Source organism: Sarcophilus harrisii, chromosome 2 (assembly GCF_902635505.1).
Source record: "Sarcophilus harrisii chromosome 2, mSarHar1.11, whole genome shotgun sequence".
Classification (NCBI taxonomy): Eukaryota; Metazoa; Chordata; class Mammalia; order Dasyuromorphia; family Dasyuridae; genus Sarcophilus; species Sarcophilus harrisii.
In genome coordinates, this window is record NC_045427.1 from 598795439 (window position 1) to 598821193 (window position 25755).

Genomic DNA, 25755 nt, shown 5'->3' on the forward strand with positions numbered 1-25755 from the left:
TGTTATGAATCTTCTGAAATTCCTATAGGATTTGATAAAAATCAATTTGACTTCTTTTGCAATCAAGAGTGTCTAGAAGACCTTATCATCTTTACAGAATATCTTTTCTACCTGTACTCTGGGATATCTTTCATGACAGTGTTGAACACCTTTGTCAAGCATATGTCTTCTTATATTTTCTTTTGCTTGAAATTGATAGAGGCTCACTGCACAAAGCTATCCCCATGGTTCCATTTATTAAGAAATCTCGTACAACCTTAACATATTCATAAGAAATATTTTGTTAGGAGAAAGCATATAAGGGAGCATTTTTATTGATGATGAAATATATAAAAATGGACTCCATGAGTTTTTATTATTATTTAGTGAACAGTAGTATTTACATTTAATAGGGGTCCTCAAACTATGACCTGCGGGCCAGATGAGGCAATGGAGGATGATTATCCCCCTCACCCAGGGCTTTGAGGTTTCTTTATTTAAAGGCCCACAAAAAGTTTTTGTTTTTACTATAGTCTGTCTCTCCAATAGTCTGAGGGACAGTGAACTGGCCCCCTATTTAAAAAGTTTGAGGACCCCTGATTAGGATTTCCTTTCCTTATCAAATTTCATTTTTTTTTTGATACTGTTGATCAAGTTGAAAAAAGACAGATTTTGCAGTTTCTTTTTATTGCTGGTTAACTCCCTATAGGGCTGGAAGAACATTGTTGGGAAACTGAGATCCCTGTGAGTCCAAACAGTAGGACAGAGGAAGATAGAAGAGAAACAGATTAGCAGAGAGGGGCCAGACAGCAGCTAGGTGAGTAATAGAAAGATAAATGGTGACTAACCCTTCTATATCTTTTACCTTGGCTATTGGCAAACAGCCATCATTTTCTTTAACCTCATCTACCTTGATAAAAACAGTATGATTTTTATTTCAGAATATCTGCATTTTATATGGATTATATTATATTACTGATTGCCTCTTCACATTGTCTATCTCTGAATCAGGACTAAATTGTTATGGCAATCAAGTGTCATAGGTAAAAACACAAAAAAATCCCAACAACCAAAAAACCCAAAATAAACACATTTCTGTCCCCTGCTCTCCAAGTCACAGCAATGCTTAGAGTAGTTTTTGCTTTTCTCTTGTCAGTGGATAGATAATTCAAGAGAGAAAAAGACAAAAGACCATTTGCTAGCCTCCAGCCCTGGGGCTGATTACTAGGCCAGTGGAGTAAGGTGGCCTTTCTATTACACAGGAGAGGAATATGACAGCCAGAAGTCTGGCCTTTTGTGTATATCTGATGCATCTCTTAGCCTTTCATTTGAAGAAGGGAGGGAGGGAAAGAAGGACAGGATGCTTCATATTTCTTGCTAGTTATAATAGGTCTAATGGTCAGTGAATAATGACAGCTGTTGTACTGTGTAGAATGGTCATTAACCATCTCCTGCTATGTCGATCCAGTGTAGATATAGGGAGGCTGGTGAAGATTTCTCAAAGATAGACTTGAGCTGCATCCCTTCTAACCTTGATCTTATCAACTGTGAACTGCAGTTGCTTTGTTCAGTTCCTTGCTTATAATAGAGTGGAGCTAAGGGGCTGGAAGCTCAGGTTGGAAGAAACTTAAATAACATATTTCACAGAATTTCAGAGTTGGAGGGGATTGTTGAGGCTCTCTGATCTACGATTCTTTAAATTTTATTACTGTGAACACTCAATCAACAAAAATTATTAAATGCCTGACATTGTGCAATGCAATGATTCGAAATAATTCTGCTAGCAAAAAATTTTTTAATTTAATTGAGATGACAATAAGTATGCATTTAAGCATATACAGAATACATATAAAGAGAATAAATATATTTAAATACAAAATAAATGAAAGGTATTTTTTGGAGGAGGGCACCAGCAATTGTGGAGATGGAATTAGGAAAGGCTTTACTTGTGCCTTAAAGGAAGAGAATTCTGGAGATGGTGGTAAAGAGAGATCTAGGAATAGAAATGGCTAATCCAAAAGCAGTGAGATGGTAAATGGATTGTTGTAAAAAGGACAGAGAGAAGACCAGACCTAGAAAGTTCTTTTACTTTGCATGTGGGAAAGGAAGTAATATTTATGAGTCTGTATCCCAATGGCAGGAGGAAGCCACTGAAGTTGAAGGAGTATTCAAGTAACATAGACCTGTTCCTTAGGAAAATCACTTTGGTAGCAGTGTGTATGTAAATGGAATAGGGTGTGAGAGAGTGAAGGCAGAGGGATCTATCAGGAGGCTGTAACAACAATGCAGAAAAAAAATTGATGAGGGTCTGAAGTAGAGGGTGCTTGTGAAGGTGGAGGGAAGTAGTCAAATGTGACTAATTATATTGATAGGGCGATAATGTGAGGAATTGAAGTTAATGCTAAAGTTAAGAATCTGGGAGACTGAAAGGATGATTTCAAACGAAGTAGTAAAAGTTGGAAAAAGAGAAGATATCTTGTAGATAAGGTAAAGAATTGAGTTTTGATTTTGTGGGAGATAACTTTGGGGGATCCAGTTTGAAGGGTCCATCAGACAATTTGTGATATGGTACTGAAGCTCAGTTTAGATACTAAAAATATCAATATGAGTCATCTGCTTTTAGGTGATATTTTATAACAATGGAGACTAATTAAGATACTAAGAGATACTAAGTATAGAGAGAGAAAAGAAGGGCCTAGAATAGAACATTGGGGAATAGCCACAGGTAGGACATATGATATGTATGATGAGACAGCTATGGAGATGAATAAATGGTTAGACCGCTAGGATCAGAACAAGGAGAGGCTATATGAAAGTATCCAGGAGGAGAGTCTATCAGTAGTGTTATGTTCAGTATATAGGTTGAGAAGAATAAAGGCAGAAAAGACCATTAGAATGAATGCATTATTATTTTTCTGCGTTACTTTGTCTCATACCTTTTTTTACTATGCTTCTCCATAATTATGATATTCATTTTTTCTTTCTGTTATATTCGTTGACCTCAACTCATTTAATCATTTCCCAATCAATAGGCATCACATTTGATTATGATTCTTTATCATTATAAGGAGTGCTGCTATAAATATTTTGTTAAATATAGGGGCCTTCTTACTTTTGATCTCCTTGGCGTATGTCCAGAAGATTTGTCAAGACCCATGATTCCTATATTTTAATTAATGGCCCGAAATTCAGATCTCACTTTCAGATACTATCATTAATTTGAAGTTCACTTCCCAAATTTTTCTTTCTTCTCTAAAATCCTTACTGTTAACTAGTAGTAATGACAAAAAGGTCAACTGTTTTCCTGATGGCTTCAGTTTCTTTATAAGGGTTTCATAACCCTTGGCAAGGTCATTTAGAATTTTTCTGCTAGCATGATTTTCTCCCTGTGAGCCAATAGAAGTGGATTTTGGTTGTTATATTTGGCAAATTCAAAAGACTCTTCATTATATTTATGATGCATCATGCTCCAGGGAAATATAAAATCTTTAGATTTCTCAGGTAGAGTCAACATATGATTGCTTCATTCTTCAGTAAGAACTCATCAGCTATCCCTGCTTGTTTCTTCTTGTGAGCAGTATGGAATGGCTTCTTTTCTGGGATACCGATGTGCCCACTTTATATTCTTTGATGTATAGGAATCTTCATTCTACTTAGAAAGTCTGGCTTTACCCTCTATGAGAAGATTCTTGTACCTGTTATACATGGTCAAATGTTTAATAGTTCTCCCCTTTTTTATATGTTTCATTTTTCTACTTTCTAATTTTATGACAAAGGTTACAAGTTCCAAGATTAGTTTTCCCTTAGAAACATTTTTCCTATTCTTTCAAAGAACTCTTCATTCTTATTGACATTCTAGAGAATAGAGGCATTCACAAAGATCATAGTATAATACATCTAGAACTGGAAGGGAGATTAGAAATCATGTAGTCCAACCACTTCATTTTATAGTTAAGAAAGTATCATGCCCAAGATTACAAAAGTACATTGTGGTAGAGTCAATATTTTGAATTCAGGTCCAACATTACTTTCACCTTTTCAAGTCAGGACATCGACTTATACTTTAGGCCCAAACAGTTATAACTTGACACTGAAGAAATGTAAATATGGCACACTCTTTTTTGATTACTACATTGCACCTCACAATTATTTGATGGCAGGTAAAGAACTAAGGTTCTTTATTGTTCCTTTTGGTAGCTTTTAAATCTTTTGGATTACAGTCATAGCTGGAGGATCCTGTATGATCTTGCTTGGGCTTTGCTGCATGCTCTTGTTATATGATTTGACTTGTATAGCTAATTTGAATCTGGAATTGGAAAGTTAATCTCTGAAAACAGTAGTAAGGGGACACCAACAATGCAGCCACATAATTCGTGTACTTTGGAGGTTTACCTGGACTGAAATTATTTTCCAAAGATAATTGAAACTATCATAAAACATCCATAATTTGACCACTATTTAAGTAGTAATACTGAAGTTCACATTTTCTCCTACACAAATTCCATTATATATAACTCCAAATTGCTTTTCCTGCTTCCTCCACAATTACTAGTATACTTTCTCTCACACTAACTTGCATTTAGGTACTTAGTGACTATTAACTTTATATTTATGATATATATGTACATGTAAAGGGGCAGCAAGCTGGTTCAAGGGAAAGAATGCTGAACCTGGAGTCAGAAAGCCTAGATTCAATTCCAGCCTCTGATATTTACCTGGGAAAGTCACTTAACCTCTTCCTCAGTTTCCTCTCCTATAAAAATGGGGAAAATAATAATTCCTACCTTTCAGGGTGGTTGTGAGGGCGCAATGAGATAATTTTAAATCACTAAGTACAGTGCTTGGCACATAGAAAGCAATATATAAAAGCAAATATACATATCTATTTATGTGTATATACACATACATATATGTGTTTATGTGTGTTTGTATGTAAAAAGAGATGAAGGGAAGGTCAAAAGGAGAGAGACAGAAAGACAGAGACAGAGACAGAGACAGAGACACACTCAGAGAGACAGAGAGAGCATAGCTTGCCTTTACCAAGAAAATCAAGAAGAGGTGATGAAAGCTGCTGCTGATGTTCACTAACCTGAATCATGATGTGGAAAAGGGAGTACTATAGGTTACACATTAGGCACAGTCCTATACTTTAACAGCATTTAATATTAGCTGCAGTGTCATGAGAAAACACAAAATTCAACTACTTTGAAATAGCTTTGAGATTAGTCAGTTGGGAAGTAAAGTATATTGCAATATCAGAGTCACAATAAGAATTAATCTAGATATTCACATCCTAAGGCAAAAGCTTTTTGAAACAAGTTAGATTCTGGTGTCTGTTCTTATATCATTAACAAATTGAGGAGAAAGTAGTTTTGTATTCTCACTGAATATATATAAGTATATATGTGCTGTAAGATTGAAACACTGAAATACAAGTTTACATATAGCACCATACCTAACACATAGTAGGCACTTATTATTCATCTCCATTAATTGACTATACACAGAGAATCAAAAGGCAAATAGGTCATAATTTAGTCATCAATTTTGCAAATATTTAAGTGTCTATTAATGTTCAGAGCATCATGTTAGATACTAAAACAGAATTAAAGAGAAGAAAAAGAAATGCCCCTTATTTCAAGTGATTAAAACTATTCTAGCTTCCAATACCTTGGATAGAGACACAGGGCAAACTGAAAATTGCCAGTTGCCAGCACAACTAGAAGGCATAGCATCAAACTCTTAAGTATTTAACTATCTTCTATGTAAATACTACTACCAGGCACTGTACTAGATAGACAGTAGGAATACAAATCAAAATAATGAAATAATCCCTGCTAACAATAAGTTTATATTCTCATGGGAAAATAACACATTCTCTCTCTGTCTAAAAATTCAGGCTTCTCTGGATGTCAATAATACAAATCCTTGCAAGCTGACAACAAGTAAAAGTCTGAAACTTTAGAGGATTGATGACCCTGAGAAAGTAAATAATCCCATAATTATAGATAGCAGGGCCAATTATCATTAACAAGCAACTAATGGTGAAGGTTGATGGGAGAGAATAACTGCATAAGCCTGAAGGTGGTGATCTGATCAGTTGTGAATGGAAGACAAGAATTTATTGAATGAGCTTCAGAATAATAATAATAGTAATAAATTCACGCTAATAGTTCTTTAAGACTTAAAATATATTTTTCTTCAGCAAGTTCCTGAACCAGTTTGCATAAAGAAAATGATGCTCTTTTTATTTCACAGATGGGGAAATTAACTCAGAGAAAAGAAGTGATATCCCTAATGTCCAGTAAGATTTAAATTCACCACTTGAACCTTAGTTTTTTTCTCTCTCTTTGAGTAGAGTTAAATTTTCACTAATGAGAGAATATAATCTCTGTATTCAGAGAGCTTACAATCAAATCAGCCTTTAGTACATCCTTTGGAGCCATGGGAAATTATGAATCCTAACCAAGTTGGGAAAGAAGGTCATGATTCATGATATTTTATAATCTTTTTATGAGGCTTTTCTTTCTGACCTTTCTGCCTTTAAATGCCATCTCTACCATGTCATCTGGGTGTCTTGCTAAAACAGGAAAGAAGGGGCCTGACCTATTCAGGAATCAGTTCCATAAGTTAAGGGGAAGAAGAGTTATTCAGTATTCTCAGTTAGTGAACACCTGGAAAGTCCCTGAACATCCTTTCTATTTTGACATGAATTTTTTTTGTCTCTACTCTTTTCTTCTTCTTCTTCTTCTTCTTCTTCTTCTTCTTCTTCTTCTTCTTCTTCTTCTTCTTCTTCTTCTTCTTCTTTTTCTTCTTCTTCTTCTTCTTCTTCTTCTTCTTCTTCTTCTTCTTCTTCTTCTTCTTCTTCTTCCTTCTTCTTCTTCTTCTTTTTTTTTGCTTTTTCTGTCTTACAATCACAGAGATATCACTATTAATTAAATCAGGTCTTTATTTCTTTTTCACTGGTTCTTGCTCTTCATTTCTTACTTCTTCTTTTGTCTGGGTTTGGCATAAGCAAAGGAAAAAAGACCTTTTGGTAGTGACTAAACAATGGATTTAGTTTTACTTTCCAAAAGCCAAAATACCTGGTTTTATAAAAATATTAAGGAGAATAGATCCAGAAATATTACCTAGAGAGAATGAAAGCTTTTTCCTCTTTTGTTTGTCCAGATTATCAACATCTAATTTGGTATCTCTATTCAGCAATAGCCTCAGAATTAATAGAAGGAGTTAATTTCCTTTTCAGGTGTTAGTTTAGCAAAATTGAGAGAAAGGGCAAGATATAAAACTAATTATAGATGTAAATGTATGCATTTATATCTTTATACTTATAAAAATTCTATAGTGAATAGGGAGTACACTACTCTGTGGAAAGAAATATATATGTTCTCAGCATATCACTTTATAGAAGGTGGTGATCTTTTGTTCTCTATAAAAATTACTTAGTTGTAGAATGCTTGAATATGTTTATTCTGTAAGCAGCTTCATGAGATAGCCAGAGCAAATAGCATGGTTTGTTTTGTAGATAAGGAACTGAGGCTCAGAGATGTGATTAAATGACTTTGTTCAGGAGCATAGTAAGTGATGGGTCATACTCCCAAGCCTAGGTCTTTCGACTCTTAGTCGTATAGTATTTCCATTATGACATGCTACCTTTCTGTACAACAGAGACAAAACACAATGGGGAAACTATTTTATATTTAAGTAATTCTTTGTGCCTTCAAAAGTGCATTCCCTATTTAAAAAAAATAATGAAAGTAAACACTATAATGGCTGTTAACTAGTTAACTTTAATGGGTTGGTTTGGCAGAGGAGGCAGGTAAAATAATGTACTTCCCTCCATTTTTTGGTCCATTTATGGGTGTATGTATTTTCAGATTTAGTTCATGTGTTGGTTTTCTAAACTGAATTTGTGCGTGTGTGTGTGTGTGTGTGTGTGTGTGTGTGTGTGTGTATTACTAGGGATGGCTCTTTGGTTAGGGGATGTCATGGGAAGATAAATGGATATATTTAGAAATGAAAATAATATAGAGACAAAAGAAGTCAATAACTTTTTAGAAAAGAGATTTCTCATCAATTACTTGATTTTCACAATAATCTTGCAAGATAGGTAATGTAGATTTTATTGTCATTTTAAAGATGAACAAATCGAGGTCTATGTGTGTCATATGATTTGTTAAAGGTTTTAGAGCTTGTTAGTAGTGGTGTTGAGACTAAATTTTAGTCTCTTTCTTCTTTCACTTTCTTTCACTTATTACTTTTCCATTTATACTAGATCAGGACCTCTTCACCAGAAGAACAAACTTCTAATTTCATCAAAGTCTTGAAGTAGTAGGGAGTTCGAGTGTGTGTGTGTGTGTGTGTGTGTGTGTGTGTGTGTGTGGGGCATATTATCAGCTATTGATGGAAAACTAGAGGAATTAGTAGCTACCTGCACACTGAGAGAAAGAGCATGATGGGAGTTGGCCTGTGGTTATGAGCTCTTGACTAAAGAGCTTAGCACTAGACCATGTTTTCTGAGAGAGAAATTAAATTATACGTTAAATAGAGGGAAAAGGAGAATGATAATTCTTTACTGAGAAACTTGTATTTTATAACAAAAAGATTCCTGTGTTAGAATCAACCACTTTCCTTTCACTATTTAGTCACCATTAAAATACATTATATTTATTTGCCCTGTGAGAGGCTGCATATTCTTTCCCAGCTTATGATTCTCTAGAACAAAGTATTTTTACATAACATATTATTTCTCTCTTCTGGTATAGGTCCTTAAGTAGCTAAAAATGTCTGAAGCACAATTTCCTAATTTGGATAAGAGGGAGGTGGTGTATCAGGGAGGTTGAATGTATATTTCCTTTATAGGAATAGAACTGGTCAGTCTGAGTTTTTCCAATTCAATCACAGATGCTTTCTAAACTACCCCTGCTCCTTACTTTCCTGGGAGCCAGCTGCCTTTGCTTAGTAATCAGGGACCCAGCACTACATGCATGAATAGTTGAGCAAGGAGCTAATTAGAGATGGAGAAACAAATCAGCCATAAGAATAAAACACTCTTCATTTCTGAACACAACAGGAGGTAAAGTTATAATCAGAATCTCAAATCTATTTTGTGGGTAAGAACTGCAAGAAACTTACAGATATTCAGGGGATGCCTTTAGCCTTCTTATTGGCCTAAGTGGAAGTTTCCTAATGGGTATGAACTCCTTAAAAGGCCTCTTTTGGGTTCCCTATATAAAGAACTGAGTCTCCTTATTCCTTTTTGAGGGAAAGATAGAAACATTAGCAATTGTTGGAACATTCCCTTTACGATGGAATAAGCAGAGTCCTGTACTTTGGAGAGACATTCAATTCATGGACATGTAGCTAGTCTATCCTGTCTCCTCAGTGTATGGATGACAGAGAGGAGAAAGTCAAAATAATAGCTACATTTGGATTGAATTCTATTCCTACAAAGCTTCTTTATCCAAGGCAATTACTTAATTATCATCTTCAGTGGCCTCTTCTTAATCCTCATCCTCCTTAATGTTTATTCAGGATTTATTTTGTCTATTTTGGGATAAAATCCTATTGCCCATTCCTAGATAGTACATTTTCTCTTAACTTTCATGAAGCTTTTTTTCCTCCTGGTTCTCCTTCTATCTCCTTACCCTCTATATTTAATCAGTTTTCAGATTCCATTGATTTGACCTTCCTAATCCTTCTCGTATCCATCCTTTCCTCTATAATCAATCTGCTAAGACACCCTTTAAATAATTATTACCTCTCAATTAGACTATTGTAAAACTACCCCTGTCCTTATTTTTGCCTTTGATCTTGCCTCTTTCTAATTTAGCCCTCACACAGCTAAGAAATTAATTTACTAAAAAATAGTTCTCACTGTCACTCCTATGCCCCCAAACTAGTGACCCCCCCAGTATCAATGATAAAATGTCAACAACTTAGCCTTGTGTTTTAGGCCTTCTGAATGGATAAGAATCTGTTTTTCTAGTCTTATTTCATTCTATTACACTTCACATACTCAAAGTATTAGTTAAATTATTTCCTAATTTCATGTTGCCCTTTTTTATCTCAGCATCCTTTTTCTTTCTTTTTGCCATGTCTAGAATGTATTCTCTTCAATTTGCTTGTTGAAATATTTACTTTCTTTAAAGGTCCAGCCCAGGTGCCATTTTATTCATGCACTACCTGCTGATATTCTTTACTTGAAAATGATCCTTCCTTCCATACTGATTTGCAGTACTTTATTTTGATTTTTCTTTCTTTATAATCTATTATCTTTCATGATATATGTCTTATCCTTTCCTACTATACTGTGAAGCTCCTTGAGGACAGGGACTATATTGGTTATCTCTTTGATCCCCAGCAGCCTTGAAAATAGTAGGACTTAATGTTTGCTGAATTGAAATTCACAGAAGATTTGTTCCATTCATACATATCCAGTTTCTATTGAGGGAGCCCTATCATTTAGTCAATGTGAGATTTTGAAGTGCTGGAAGCCTTGGTTGGAGAGAATAGCCATTAGATTGAAAACATGAGGATGCTTTTGACTGGGGTCACTTCATTCTAAGAACTAGACTCATTACTAGAGTTTACTTATCAAACCTGTGGGGAATACTTAGTTCATGAATACAACTACCATCTGGATCAAACCAGATGTATAATGGGGTTATAGAATAAGGTATCCAAATATTGGTAACTTTATTTCTTTCCATATTTCTACCTATAGGTTTGAGCTAAATAACTTGGTTTTCATTTATATAAGAAGTTCACAAGTTAGAAACTTGGAATTTTTTTGGGGGAGAGGCAAGATATATGAAAGAAGGCCATAGAATGCAAGCTTATAACTTTAGATCTGGAAGGGTACTTATGGATCATCTGGTAGAGGGGTTTGTAGCTTGGATTCTGGAAAACATTTTATATGGTTAGCTAGGTGGTACAGTGGACAGATCACTGACTCCTTGGAGTCAGGAGGACCTGAGTTCAGATTTGGCCTTAGATATTTACAAGCAGTTTGACTCTGGACAAGTCCTTAATTCTCATTGTCTCCAGAAAAATGGATAACTATATTTTATTCTATTTTCTATATTTTAAAACATTATCTTGAGGCAGGGTTCATTGGCTTCAGCAGACCATCCCAAGGGTCCATTAAAAAATTAAATGCTTCTGATCTTGTCTAGCATTTTCATCTTGAAGATAGAAAGCTGATATAAGTTGGACTAGTTCTACTGAGGTCACATTATTATGATTCTTTGATTGGGAGATCGGGAGAAATGATGAGAGCTGGAACTCAAAACCCACCTCCTCTGACTTCAAACCTCCAGAGAGTAGATTTGGTTGGATATTGTTGCAGAAATACAATTGCCGAAAATATAGATATTTGTGACTTTTCAAAGGTGTAGTTAGAATTCATTTCAGATAGACATGAATCAATGTCCAGCTGAGATTTACTCACAATTGGCAGAACAGAGAACAGTGTTAGTTAATGAAGCCTGCACTAGAGCCACACAGGTAATCACCCTGCTCTCTTTTTTTGCCCTCTTCTTCTCTTCCCAAGACAGTTCATTCCCTTCGAAAAATACATCAACCTACAGTAGCAATTTTCCTCCATGACAGCTATAAGTAAAAGTAGTTGAGTATTTCTAACTCTTCACAGACTGTTCTCTTAGTTCCCTGAGAGCAGTCTAAATCTGAAAAGGGAAAAATTGGCCTTGATTATTGAGTGATATCTTTCACAGAAAACTTCTCTCCTGAAGTTGCTGACCAGGAGTTGCCAAGAATACAGAGGCTGGCCATGAGTAGGACAAGTGTAGACCCCTTCTTTCATTAATTTTACAAGCATTTATTAAGTGGTCCTTATGTGTCAGGCATTGGGCCAGAGGCTGATGATATAAAGACAAAAATTAAAGATGTCCTTACCTCAAGATCCTTACATTCTATTAGATAAAAATTCTCATCTAACTGAATACAACATATGTGCAAAGCCATTTCCAGAGAGAAGGGCACTAGCAATAAGGGGGAACTGAATAAACTGTGTGTATGAGCTAAAGAATGAAATTCAGATCTTGTCATTTCTACTGCCATGATATGTCCCCTTATTTTCACTCACACAGCCATCACTGTAGTTCAGTCCCTTATCATCTTAAACCTGGATTGCAATGATTTTCTAATTAGACTCCCTGCCTCATCTTTCCCCACTTTAATATATATTCTACATAGATATCCAATCTCTCTCTCTCTCTCTCTCTCTCTCTCTCTCTCTCTCTCTCTCTCTCTCTCTCTCTCTCTCTCTCTCTGTGTCTCTCTGTCTCTGTCTCTCTGTCTCTCTCTCTCTGTGTCTCTCTGTTTCTGTCTCTGTCTCTCCCTCTCTCTCTCTTTCCCACAGTTGAAGGTTACAGAGTTATTGTGTTAAGTATCTGAGGATGGATTTGAAGTCAAGTCATCTTGAATTCAGGGCCAGTGTTCTATCCATTGCACCATCTAGCTGCCCACAAATGATATTTATAAGGTATATGTCTGACTGTGTCACTCTTCCAATCCCTTCACCCCCCCACTCTAATTCTCTATCATCACTAGGATCAAATATAAACTCTTTTGTTTGATATTTTGGGTCACGGCCCCATCCTGTCTTTCCAGTTTTCTTTTACTGTTTCCTTACCATTAGCCTGCCTGTTCTTTACAAATGATACTCCAACTACCACCTCTGTGCTTTTATGCTAACTGTCCCCTATACTTGTAATTCCTCCTTCTGCACCACCATCCCTGAATCCTTAGTTTCCTTTAAGACTTAGCTCATATGCCACTGAATTTTTCCTGCTTTTCCTAGTTGAATGTTTTGAAAATTTCCAAGAGGGACTTTAAAAAGTCTTACCTAGAGATGAAGAGATATACTAAATAACCTTGGAAGGTTCTTTCCAAGTCAATGGTTCAGTGAAGAGACAACAGTTTCTTTTCTGGTAAATAGGCATTTGATCAATTATTCGAAATCTTATTTGCCTACAAAGCTGCCAAAACCATAATGGTTTATTATGTAAATATGTATTTAGCTCATTTTAAAAATGCTTAGCTGACAAACTATAATGTTTCTCTTGAGACCTTTAGGTACAGCTTGTGAAATCTGAGGAATTTTTAAGGCATGCATACTGTACAATAGATTGTTAGTTTATTTTGTAGCTTCTTAAAATTGCTCATCAAATGTTTATAGAAAGAAGGCACGCATTTTGAATACAATACATTGCCCTTCATTATGGGAATGTGTGACTTTTGACTTACTATTTGTAGGTTGTGTATCCTGACTCCTTTTTCTAGTTGTGAACACGGATGGGTTGTGCAGTTCCATCCATGCTCTCTCACTTGTCACTTTTCTTACTTAGAGCAGAGATTTGGAGAATGCTGACTAGGGTGAGAGGGATATTCTATCACTCTTGGGGTTAGCTTTATAAAAACTGACACAATAAATCAACAATATGTTATAAAATATACTCATATTGATAGATATGTGACCTCAATGAAGCAGAGGTAGTGTATGGTTCAAAGAGCTGTGACTTGAAGACAGAGAACCCATCTATCAGGGAGCATTTACTGTACAGAAACTATGTTAAGTTCTGGGAATATAAAGCAAAATAGTCCTTGTTTTCAAGCAATTTATCTTCTAATGAGGAAGAAAACTTCATGTGTTTGTGTATGGATGTATAATAAATGTATGTATATTTACCTCCTATTTCCACATAAGAAACCTATATGGTAAAATGAAGATAATTTAAGAGAAAGGCACTAATAGATGTGGGGAGTGGAAAAAGCCCATGTGACTTTGGACAAGTTATTTTGTCTTTTTGTGCCTCAATTTTTTCATCTTTAAAATGAGAAAATTGAACCAGATGAGCTTCAATGTCCCTTTGAGGGAGATCTACTCAGTGTTTTGGAGGACTTCATTTAAATTTTTTAACATTTCATGGAAAACAGTGCAGCAATTGTCCTATCTGTTGTACAAAACTCATTTCCTTTTCCAGCTAAATCTTTTACATTTTGTGTGAAATTATAACATTTTATTATCATTCAGTTTTATTTGTAAATACCTTAGGATGAACTGGTTTAGTTGTGACTATCCTAGTTTTCCTCTTTATATCTTTTCACATTTTTCTCAATTGGTACTATTTGTAGTCTTTTGTTACCTTCCTTGGCTATCAAAAGCCTGCTAGACAAAGAATTCAAGTGAATACTAGTTAAAATGATGACCACAATTGATGGATAATGACTGATAGTCTATTGTATATAATCATATCACCAGCATGTCAAAATAGGTCAGAATTTAAGAGATAATAACAGTAGTACTAATCTTCAAGTCACAAAGATCTGTCACCTACCATTTATGTGACCATATTCAAGTCATAACCTCTCAGTCTAGCATCTCTAAGGCTATGAGTTAGAGATGAATTGAGGATCTGTATTAATGGAAGAAGTTGCAGGAAAAATGTAGAATGTAAAACAAGAGATAGGATTTGCTACCTGGTCTGGGATGGGTTGAGCCAATAGGTATAAATTTAAGTGGATTCAGTCATGTAGGTCAGAGGAACAAAGGGATAGGCAACCAAGCAAATATCATGACTAGAAAAATAATTTAATCTCTTCTACATCTCTTAGAATGATCCATTTAAATCTTTCATGACATATGGACATCTCTTATTTCCTTGAAGTTTTCCAGGGAATGAGAGGTAATCAGAATTTTTGGAGTGGTATATTAAATGATTTCCTCTCACTTTGTCTTAAAATTAAAATGAACATTTATGAACAGAACTGAACAAACAGAACTGAAAAGGATTTCAAAGAGCTATATTTTACCTAGAATGAGCCCAGCTGGACACTGGGTAGAAATTCCTGGGGAAATTAAGATGAATTCTCTCTCAGAAAAATTCTCAGACTATTGCTGACTTAGGTCAGCAACCAAAAATGGAATTTGGTTGGTATTGGGGGTGCAGTTATATATATGTCCTTTTGACACTCATCAATATGGCTTTTATACTTTTATAGGACTTCAGAGTTTGCTAAGAATTTTCACATAAACTATTCAATCAATTCTCTGACAAATTCTGTGAAATAAGAAGATTATGTATTGTATCCCTTTAAAGAGGAAGGCACTACTGGCTGTTTGCATACTTGGTAGTCATCATTTTTTTCCCACCAACAGGCCCTAGGAATCAGTTTATTGTTTTCTTTTACTTGTTCTAGTTTCCATTACTTCTCCAACTGCAACTGTTTTTCCCCCAACTTCACCTGCAAAAGGATATAGCAATATTATTTATTTTTGTCTATGGTCCTTACAATTAGCATACAAGTCATCCTTAGGGATGAGTTTTACAATTTTTTTTTAAACTACAAATCACAAAAAATAAACATAGAAGGATTAAAAGTTTAAAAAAATGCCCATTTACTTTCTCTGGGTTTCAGCTTTCTCATCTTTAAAATACAAGAGGTTTGTATGAAATGATCTTTAAGTCCCTTCCTAACCATTTCCTATGATTCTATGAAACATGAATTTAACCATTAATTTTTCTCTTCCATGAGAGTATATCATGAATAATCCCTAAAATTTCTTATTTTTCTTCTAAATATTATTTAGAAGTTAACTGAGTGAGTTGTGTTGGTAGAAGCTTTAGGTAGATTCAATTTGGTTGCTCAATACCTTAGCCCCTCTGAGATTTGCTTTCCAATTATAGATCTGGATGTCTAACTTGAAGGCTTGTGTCGGCAATATCATGGAACCATAGAATTTGAAAGGTTGGAAGGACCTCAGTTTCATACAGGTATAATACATTCATGAAAGGAATAACCGTTGTAGCATACCCAACAGGTGATTATCCAGCTTCTGCTTGAAAACCCCTAGGGAAAGTAGCCCCCTGCCTTTTGACATAGCCAGTTTTACTTTTGGACAGCTTTAATTTGTTAGGAAGTTTTCCCTGACATTTTTCTTAAATTTATTTCTTTGTAATTTATACCCATTGTTCCTGATTCTTCCCTCTGTGACTAAACAGAACAAGGCTAATATCTCTTTGATGTGACAGGCCTTCTAATACCCAATTGTAGCTCTCATTTACTCCCTCTTCTAACTCTTCTTTTCTTCAGGGTAAACATGCCCAATTCCTTTAACTGATTCTAATAAGTCATTGTCTTAAGGCCTTTCATTATCCTGATTGTCCTCCTTTAGATATTTTTCAGTTTATCGCTTTAATTTCCTAAACCAGAGTGCCCAGAACTTAATTCAATAGTTTATATTGGATCTGAAAGAAGCAGAGTGCTGTGGGACTATCATATGTCTCTCCCAAAAGTTATACCTCTCTTAATGTTTGCCCAAATCATATTAACTCTTTTTGGACTATTATATTGTGCTGCTGACTCCCTTCTTATGTAGTTTACTAAACCCCAGACCCTTTCAGAGTAACTGTTATCTAATTACACTTACCCCATATTATATTGAGAATTTTTTTCCTTTTACCCAAGTGTAAGACTTTCAGTTACTCCTTATTGAATGTTATCTTATCCTCTCCTTCCCCTCACGTAGAATTCATGTATTTTCCCAAAGCTTTATGCTATCCAATAAGAATCTCAGTTATTTTCATTACTCTAAGTCTTAATTACTATTGATCCTTGATCCAAACTGTCTGTATAATAAAGACCTTTCCCTATCTGGTTTCCAAGGTTTCCTCTACTGGCCTTTAGGTCTTCATTCTTCCATCTTCAACATCTTGGATATTAAAATGATCATAGTTTCTAGAATTTTTCCCTCATACCTGACAAATAATATTTCTCTTGATTAGTTCCCTGAAACAAATTTACTGTCTGGAAGCCATGGTTAGTTTTGCTTTTAACTGAAGATTGATATATTCATCTACTGTTTTTGACTGAAAAAAAGTCATCTTGGCCATCTTGGTCACAGTTTTTTGAAACTTTGGGGCCATAAGGCTGAAGACACCATGATCATCCTTTCTGAGCATGACTTCATGCAGCTTTCTGCCTGAGTTCCCCCCAAAGATTTAACTTCTTTTCTGTTAAAAAATCTATATGAGTTATAGGACTTCCCACCAAGTTCCTTTTCCTGGGATGCCCTCAGATTCTAGTTCACTGGCAAAATTTCATGAAACACATCTAGGTCTTTTAACTCCAACTCTAGTGCTTGTTGCACTGCTTCCTATTTTGACCACAAATCTATTTATTACATAATGATAATAATAACAATTGACATTTGTCATTTTCAAATTTACAAAATACTTTAAATAGATTATCTCACTTGGGTTCACAACAACCCTATGAAATAAATACTTATATGCATTGTTACTGCCATTATATAGATGAGAAAATTGAGGTTTAGAAAGGTTAAGTCACATGCCTATAATTATATAGCTAATCAATACCAGAGATAGGATTTGAACTCAGACCTTCCTGAATCCAACTCTATCCCCTGTTCTAGGTTGTTCATGTACTTATTAGCAACTTGAAAATGGGACACTTTAAGACTATGCATCTTGAGTCATAGAATCAAGTGATTCAATTTCATTAATTTGGGAATAATCGTACTCTGGGATATTGCAAAGAAGCAGTTGTGGTGAAGTGAAAAGAACATTTCAACTAGAATCAGTAGACTTGAACTTGAATTCTGACTTGTCATTTACCAACTCTGGGACTGGAAAAGTCAGTTTTCTCATCCATGAAATGGACATAATTATACTCAATAGAGTTGTTATGAGGGTAAAACAAGATAACAATGAACATTTCCCACGACTATTTATTTTTATTCTTTACTTTGTATCACTTTAAAATGTTTTTGGTGCCCTTTTTTTTTTCAATTGTTTCTAGATATGCTTTCCAAATTCCCCCCTAACTATTCAACAAAACTTCCTTTGAACAAAGAGAATAATTAAGCTGCTATGGTTATTATTACAGATGCTGACACATGGCTCTTCTCAGATTTTGATTATTTCAGCTTTTTGGATGGTCAGCTGAACCGCTGACAAAACCAGTTATTTAGGTTTCTACATCTGAAACAGTTAAGCTTTTAGGCATAGGCTTGTGACCCGCTACTCACTGGGTTCTTTCTCTTTAAAATTAGGCTGATATGCAGATTTATGATATGCAGATTGGTAATTTCTACTTCTCTCCTCTCACTGTTACTTCCCTCACTTGCAGTATTCTTTTTAGTTCCTCTATATCTTAACCCTACTTCATTCTTTAAGACCCCAGTTCAAGTCCCAATTCTTCCACGAAGCCCTTGCTGACTGTTCCAGCCCATACTGCTGTAGTCTTTTGGATAATTTTGGATTTCTATCAGAGGATTATGTACTTTTAAAAAAATAAGAGTATGACTTGTCTCTTCAACTAGACTATGACCAGAGACTTCTTTTCTATTTCCTTTATATCTCTCCCAAATCAAGCAAAGTACTGAAGATATACTTGTTGGAGTTGGTTTAGAGATGGAAGGAACCCTTTGAGATTCTAGTCTCCTTATTGTACAGATGAAGAAACTGAGCCTGAGAGTTTAAGTAAGTTGACTAATTGACTATATAGAGCTAGTTAAATGTTGGAGGCAGCACTTGGGCTCAAGTCTTCCTGACTCAGTCTGATGCCCTCTCCATAATAATGCACTATCTTAGAGAATCAGGGGTAGAATTTTAATTGTGCTTAAATGATATTGAAGAAATTGTTTAAACATTCTAAATCTCAATTTCTTTATCTGTGAAAGAGAAGGTTTGGATTAGGTGAACTCAAAAGTCCCTATCTGTTGTAAATCTATGATATGTAAAATGGGGATTATAATATTTGTTACCTACTTTTTAGGTTGTTGTTAAGAAAGTGTTAAGCCTTAAAATGCCATGAAAATGTGAACTTTGATTAATTGATTGGTAGGAGAGTTAGACATAAATCTGTGTGGCACTATTTGCACAGGTTGGCTTTGTACAAACTAAATTGGCTTTTGAAGAAATTAGAGGTTTTAACTGTTTATTACAAAGAGACATCTGGCTCAGTATTTTGGCTAGAGTGTAAAAAGTACTTCAGATTCCCAGAGGGAAGTTTTCCTAAGGAGAATATCTAAAGCAAAATCAATTGAACAGAATAACCTTACAATCTTTTTTTCCCCATGAGCTTAGTTTTGCAGTTAGGTTCAATTAGATGGTATAATTAATAGTATGGAGTTAAGAAGACCTGAGTTCAAATCCTATAACAAGCACCAGTTATGTTTTCCTTGGCATTTCACTTAACTATTCTTAGCCTCAGTTTTTTTAATCTGTAAAGGGGTAATAACAATAGCATCTAAGTTACAGAGTTGTTTTAAAATGTCAATGAGATTATACATCTAGATGTGTATAAATATATCGCTTTTTAAAACTTTTAGTGCTTTATAAGTAATTCTAATCATTATTACTCTTAGAAGAGAATTAAAGAACGAAATTGGTGAGTCTGTGTCTAAATAATAGGATAATTGATTGATATGTACAAACTTCAAAAGTTACAGAACAAGAAGCTAAAAGTCTTCTTTTAGAATAGGACCACAGGACCATAAAAACTTTAGTTGAGTCCTCTGCTTTTACTTTGCCATGGTAAGTAAATGATGATGATGATGAAGGTGGTAGTAACTAACATTTACATGTCAAGTACTATGCTAAGCAAATTACAAATATCTCACTTGATCTTCAAGTAATTGTGGGAGGTAGGTGCTATTATCATTCCCATTTTACAATTGAGGAAACAGAGGCAAACAGATTAAATAACTTGGTCAAGGTTACATATCTAGCAACTAAGTGGGCAACTGACTTCCTGGTCAGTAAATAATGGGTGACCACAGGAATGTGAGTTGTCCCTGCAGAGCCCTTTTGTATGATATATATTTAAGGAAAAATGATTTTCAGGGTGGGAATTAGGAGGTTTATTGGAAAAAATGGAACTGAGAAGAGAAGCGCAAAGTTGAGAGTCATGGGAGAAAATTTGGCTTGCAGCAACAAAGATGTTGGGCCATCTAGGTTCAGGCTTTCTTATTCCATGCTGGAGGAAAAGTTAGAAGGAAGGACAAGGAAAAGTGTCATTTAGTAATAAGAAGGGGTTGCCATGCAGAGCTCTGGGAAGCCAGGGAGGTGTTTAAAGTCATCAGAGGACTGAAACTAGGCAGATTATTTTGGCTTCTTTTAAGGCTTCTTTTGTCAACTGCACCTTCCATAAAAGCTTTAAGGGAACCATACATCACCTTAGTGGGAACCAAGTCCAATTAGGTTAGGGCTTTTCCTTTGGGAAAGATTCCTGCCTCTAGGAATCTTCAGACAGCAAAAGAATCAAGAATGAATGTAAAGAGGTTCACCCATTTGAAGAACAATTGTGATAGCCCTGTTCATGATCTGTGTCCAAGAACAAAGGACATTTATTCTTATCTTTTTGGTTTGAAAAATGCTTTACAAACATTATCTCATTTGATCCTTTTAATAACCCAGGGAAGTAATTACTAGCTCCATTTTGAAGATAAGAAAACCGAGACTTAGAAAGATCAAGTGATTTGTCTACAATTATCCTATGTCCTAGCAAATATGTAAGATGAGTTTTGAACTTCCCTATGTGTCCTTATGAACCTGAACTTTCACACCTTGTTCCTGAATAAGTAAATATTCATTATTGAGCCTTATATGATAGGCATCTATGCTATAACTGCCTAGAAAAAGCCTTTTGGATTTGTGCATGCACATAATGGCTTAGTTCTCAAAGATTGGCCCCTTGTAGGACTTGTCTCTGTATTATTGATCATCACGCTGTCAGGAGGCACCTGAGATGTTTGGGCTAGGTCCCCTTACTCATCCTTCATAGTCAAAGCACCACAGGAAGAGGCTGGAAGTGGCTACCACCCATAAATCAGCATCACTGCCCCACAGAAATGGCTGGGAGAGATCTTTGATTTCAGAGCCATTTCTGCCGCCACGCTTTATGGGCCCCTACAAATTTTAGAGAGTAAATCATTAATATCCAATTTTGGGAAGTCAGTGGAATGTAACTGCAGCGTCGGCAATGTAAATGAAAAGTATAAAGCTATCAGCAGTATATTAATTTTATCGTGCTCAAAACAGAACAAGGAGCAGTAGTTTATAGGTACAAGCTAGCCTGGCCTGAAGGGGTAAGCCAGCCATTATCAGGGTAGATTAATTCCTATGGCAAAAGGCTTAATACTATCTAGAGTTTTTCAGACCCTAGCAATTTGCTTGTGGAGAAGATAGAAAAAAAGTTTCTGCAGAGTTTAAAGTGTTTCTTGAGAAATATGTCATTTTATTTCTCCTACTCTGACAGTGTGGCGTGGGATACTGGACTTGGTAGCAGGAAGATGAACTTAAATTCCATTTATGGCAGTTTTTAGTTGTATGACCATTGACTAGTCATTTGTCTTCTCAGAGACTCAGCTCCCTCTTTTTTTAAAAAATGAATAACAGTTGTATCTAGCTCATATGGTTTTTCCTTGGACTTTTCAAATGTTATTTAATTTGGCACACATTTCAAGTTTTTTTTTTTCCTGAAATTATCCAAGCTGGATAATCTGCCTCTATTCAGGCAATATCTATATTGTAATTTTTTAGTATCTTAAAATTTATAGATGAAGAAACTGAGTACCAGAGAGATGACAATGACCTTCTTAGAGTTATAATTAGTGACAGTACTAGAATCCAGGTTTCTAGACTTCTTACAAGGCAGTCTCAATAACTTTAAAAAAAGATTTTTTATTTGCATGTATATGATTAGGAAGTATTTGTTGATATCTTCTCTGGCTCTTTCTCTCTTTTTCATCTGGCTTAGATTTGGTCCTGAGGAAATATGCATGTCTTATGAAATGTGAAAGATTTAGTCAACTTGTAATAAAGCTAATAATTAGAAGATTGTTGATAACCTTGGGCAATTTCAACAATTCTAGCCCAAATTTTAATTCTTCTTGAATCTAGAGTGTGTGACCAAGATTTATGAAATCGAATTCAAAAATAGACCCTAATCCAAGGCAGGAATGATGGCTAAAGATGCGAAAGGACATCTGACCCTCATCTGATCCTATATTACTAGAGCTGTGATGAACTGAAGAGAGAGCTGCGTTTTTCTTATGAAGAACTTCCAAAGGTTTTTACTTTACTTTATTGGCAAAGATTATATAGGCAACACTTGAGCTTGTCTTGTTTAATTGTAGAATGATAGTTGCTTTGTGGAGCTGAAGAGCAACATCAAGGTTATAACAGCTGGGAGAACAACATTTGAAGCTGTTTACTGGTAGTAGCAAGTTGCTGTATAGTCACCCCCAAAGAGTACAAATTGCTGGCCAAGATGATAGCAGAGCAGCAGAATTATGGAGGTATGCTTCAGGCAGAGAAATGTGTCTATAGGATACTGTTAAGTGACTGGAAATTTAAACTGATCCTCATTTGGAATTAATGATAATTAATAATTTAAAGATTTGTGCTTCATTTTCATCAAATCAATAAAACATTTTCTGATAGAATGGTGAATGGCATAATTACAATTTGGGGAGTCAGTCTCACTATATTTTATGATATCATGTAGAGATTTTCCCAGGTTTCCTAGAAGTGGGAAACATGAACAAACAATATAGAATGTTGGATTTTGAATCATCTGATTTTCTAAAATGAGGAGACTGAAATAGGGTATTTTTAAGATTCCTTCCAGATATAAGAGCCTATACTTTAGATTTGGTCACAAACTTGCTAAGTATTTATCACACATGTGAACTTGGGAACATCATTTTCCATGCCAGAGGATTATCTATCTTTCTGTTTACATGGTGACCTGGCTCCCTTTGCCAGTGTGGTGAAATAGAAGAACCCATTCTTAGAACAATGTTTTAAATATATAAAAAATATTCACAGAACTTCAAAGGAAACAGATTGTGTCAAAATATAATAATCAAGATAAAAAAAATTTATAGACTACAGGTTAGAGACTTCTGGAGATGCTCTCCAAGGTCCCGTTCACTCTGTTTTTACTTTAAGAATTCCCCTAAGATGTATTCAATCCTTTCCTAGTGTGATACGCTAATACCAGCTTTACACTCATAAATATGTTTTTTTCTGCTGGGCTTATTTTAGTACATTCATGAATTAATTATTTTGAACACTCCTTTCAGTAATACAGATCACAGTTCATCCAAGCTCTGCTCTTACCCTCCTATAAATCCTCTTCTTTGGAAGAGTTCAGTGATTTGTAGGCCTTCCTTTAGGTCTTTGAGCATTCACTCCATTGGTGCCAAAGAAGTTCTCTGGCTGGCTGTTTGTTATCCCTCAATATTGTTAGATGAGTGACCAATTTCCTTTCCAGAGATAGCTGCATGGTGCAGTGGACAGAGTGCTTGCTGGGCCTGGAATCAGGGCCTGAATTCAAAGGTGACCTCAAATACTTGGACAAGCCCCTTAATTTGTTTATCTCAGTGTCCTCTACTGTAAAATGGGAATAATAATAGTGCTTACATCTCTGAGTTGTTGAAAGGAACAAAAAAGATAATATTAATAAAGTACATAGCAGAGTCTAACATAATAGAAGCAAAATAGATCCTATTATTATTTTCATTATTGTAATTTCATGGATGATATTTTAAGGGTGATTTTTTTTGCATATGAGTCATTAATGGTTAATAGGTTGTCCTTTAATTATGTGCCCCACATGTCTCTCCATTGCCCTTTGAGTCATGGGTCGCTGATTTTTCAGGGATCATTGTTTTTCATGATTTACCAACTATCTAGAATCTTTGGAAGACTATTTGTATTAAAGGATGGAATTTTGTGTCAGAGATACACAATTTCCCCACTAGATCCCACCTTCCTATTCTATTCCTGTTCAACTCTAAGATTAGTTCACTGTTCATCTGAAGTTTCTGTCCAAGTGATGGATTTGGTCAGACCACCCCTTCTGGATGGAGAGGGAAAATATAAATAGACAGTTAGCATGATTGATGAATGTGCATGAAGATACTCAGAAGGATTTCTATTCCAAAGGCATTCTACCAACCCTTTTGTTTATGTTTTTTTCCCAATCTCATACTTGAAAGATAGTGTGATATAGTGGAAGAAATGCTTGAAATTGGGTAAAATCTTAACTAGATAGAACTTACTAAACATAGTAGTACTCAGTAATGGATACACACCTAGATATAGACAGAGACAGCCAGAGAGAAAGAGAGAAAGAGAGACAGAGACAGAGCCAGAGACAGAGAGAGGAGGTACTGGGCTAGAATTTTATCTGTTTGCCCTTTTAAATATAATTAGAATATTATTAGTTTAGGGGATGTAGTGTTAAAATTCAAGATATACTCCTAATCACCATTTCTTATTGTCTAAAGGAAGGTTTGAAGCTTTTTATCCAAGGCTTGACTCCTTTCCCACCAGATACTAATTGCATAATGAACACACATATCAGATAGCAAAAAAAAAAAAAAAAAAAAAAAAAAACAAACAAACCCTATCCAAATCTATAGCTGAGCAAAAATCAGACAGTATTCATATGAGAATCTATAACAGACAATATAGATTTAAGGAGCTCTCCCTTGGGAGTGAGGTAACTTTATCTCCCAAGGGGAAAATTCTCCAAAGTCTCTAGTGTAGCAAGCTGGAAATGAAGACATGATTAAAGTTTTACAACTTCTCCTTTAAGCAACATGAACTGTATTACCTCTTTTCTCTCAAAGCAGGAATCCAGAGAGACCCAGATAGACTAAAGAAATTAGATACTTCTCTCCTCTCACTAATTCTACTCCATTTATTATATAGGATGGGACTCTGATCTCCCCCCCAAAAGGAGAAATCCCCATACCAATAGTTTTTGAGATTTATGTCACCCATGTAATAATTCGTGTCAAGGATTTAGAGCAGCAGGGAGCAGGTTTCAGGGAAGCATTTATAAGGTAGCAAAAGGGATAAATACTATTTAGCATGCCCTGAGCAGAAAATATTTTCTTAAGCTCTTCTTACGTGCCAGACACTAAAGGCAAAGAACAAAAGTGAAACAAGGAATTCAAATTGATGGGGTAAGGAGGCACAAAATGTACATATATAATAAGTATATGAAAATATGCACAAGATAAGTACTAGGATATTTTTGGAGGAGGAAATATTCAATGACTGGAAATTAGGAAATATCTCCAATAGGAAGTATTTGAACTGAGCTATATCAAAAACTAAGGATTCTAAGAGACTGTGATAAAGTGGGAGGGCATTGTGGGCATGGGTGGAGCTAAATGGCTAAGCATGGGTTTGAATCAAATGACCCTTTCCATCTCTAAATGTATTATCTCCAGGCAGATGTCTTCAGGTTTATATATCCACTCCTTGACTTTCTCCTTAGCTTTTATCTTGAATCATTCACTGACTCCCAAACATTTTGAATGCCTCATAGGCATCTCAAAGTTAACATAGATAAAGCAAACCATGTTTCCCTAAGCAAATCCACTTCACTGTTTTCCTTACTCAGTCTCAATTATTTCATTTATATACTCAGTTGGCAAAACTTGTTTTTCTTTACAGCATCTTTCAGATATCTTTCCTTCCATCTGTCCTTTATAGATCTACTACTGTAGTTCAAGCCCTCATTACATGTTTTTTTTCTGGCCTTCCAAATAGTCTTTTTTAAAAAATACATTTATTTTACTGTTCAAGTTTCTCATTATCTCATCCATTTTCCATATAGCTGCTAAAATGGTTTCTCCCCCAAAAATATATGACTGCATGTTATCTCCCCCAACCTCACTACAAACTTCAATAATTTCTCATCACC

The 25755-nt window shown here is 35.3% G+C and overlaps 1 long non-coding RNA gene across 1 annotated transcript; it reads left to right on the plus strand.

Moving 5' to 3' along the window:
* The first annotated feature begins 626 nt into the window (after positions 1 to 626).
* LOC116421932 lies at positions 627 to 24434 on the plus strand. The gene is made up of 4 exons (XR_004232527.1): positions 627 to 796; positions 15690 to 15776; positions 18399 to 18506; positions 21930 to 24434. It is a non-coding gene; the product is annotated as an uncharacterized LOC116421932 (long non-coding RNA).
* Positions 24435 to 25755: the final 1321 nt, after the last annotated feature.